This window comes from Gekko japonicus, unplaced genomic scaffold, assembly GCF_001447785.1.
Source record: "Gekko japonicus isolate JY-2015 unplaced genomic scaffold, Gekko_japonicus_V1.1 scaffold2176, whole genome shotgun sequence".
NCBI classification, from domain to species: Eukaryota; Metazoa; Chordata; class Lepidosauria; order Squamata; family Gekkonidae; genus Gekko; species Gekko japonicus.
This window is the reverse complement of record NW_015163669.1, coordinates 204,912-205,975: the sequence shown is the minus strand read 5'-3', so window position 1 is coordinate 205,975 and position 1,064 is coordinate 204,912.

Below are 1,064 nucleotides of genomic sequence, written 5' to 3'. Positions count from 1 at the left end.
GGACAACAGCTTTGGAACTATACCACAGTCTAGTAGTCCTACAGTGATATTACACCCCTACTAACCTCTTCCATCCCCAAATGCCACCTCCCCCAGGCAGCACTCACAAATCTCCAGGAATTTCCCAAGATGGAGTTGGCAACCCCTGGTCCAGAGTCTAAACTTATGCAACCGCACCAAAAGGTGTGCCCAAATTTGAAAGTATTATCAGTCCCCCCCAAATTCCAGAACTGGAAATGTAATACTTTTTATTAGGACCAATAAAAATATAATAAAACTGTGTCTGTTTTCCTAAAAAGTTTCAAGCTTGAACGTGCTTTGCTGCATTTTGGTTGTTACTAATAAAAACAATTTACACAATCTTCATTCTAGATGTGCCCAGTTTTATTTCAGAATTCTCTCTCTGTCTCTTTTTTTGGCCCCCTGAAGGGGATTTTTTATTGCATTTCCTAAAACTAAACACTACATGAAAAAATAAGAAAGGAACTACATACTATAGGATAAAGTAAAGAAACCTCTAAAAACCCAAGAGTGGGTACAAACTGCTTTAACAAGATTACAAGCTTATATAGCTAAATATTCATATAAATTCATTGAACATGTTCATCATCTTTCATACTTCCGCTCCAACTTAAACATCGTCTACTATGACTTACTTACTTACTTCATTAGATTTTTACCCCGCCCACCCAGCAAAGCCAGCTCAGGGCAGTTTACAACAATATAAAACAATTCCTTAAATACAAAAACTGATAAAACCCCAACATGAATTTAAAATCATAAACATACAACATAATAAAGTGCTAGCATTAGTTCTCAAAGCTCGGTCAGTTTCTTGATCTACTACAAATGTCCCAGGCACTCAGGTCTGCTACAGTGTCCCAGGCAAACACTACCTCTACGCACAACTGTCTAAGCTACAAAGAAGGCTGAATTCATAATGTTTTATAATATTCTGGAATGGAGAATAGGGCAGATACCATCAGAGAATTCATATGAGCGAATATACATTCCTTAATCCCAATTCCACCCCCTCCCCCAAATCTCCCCATAGAGCACAGGGA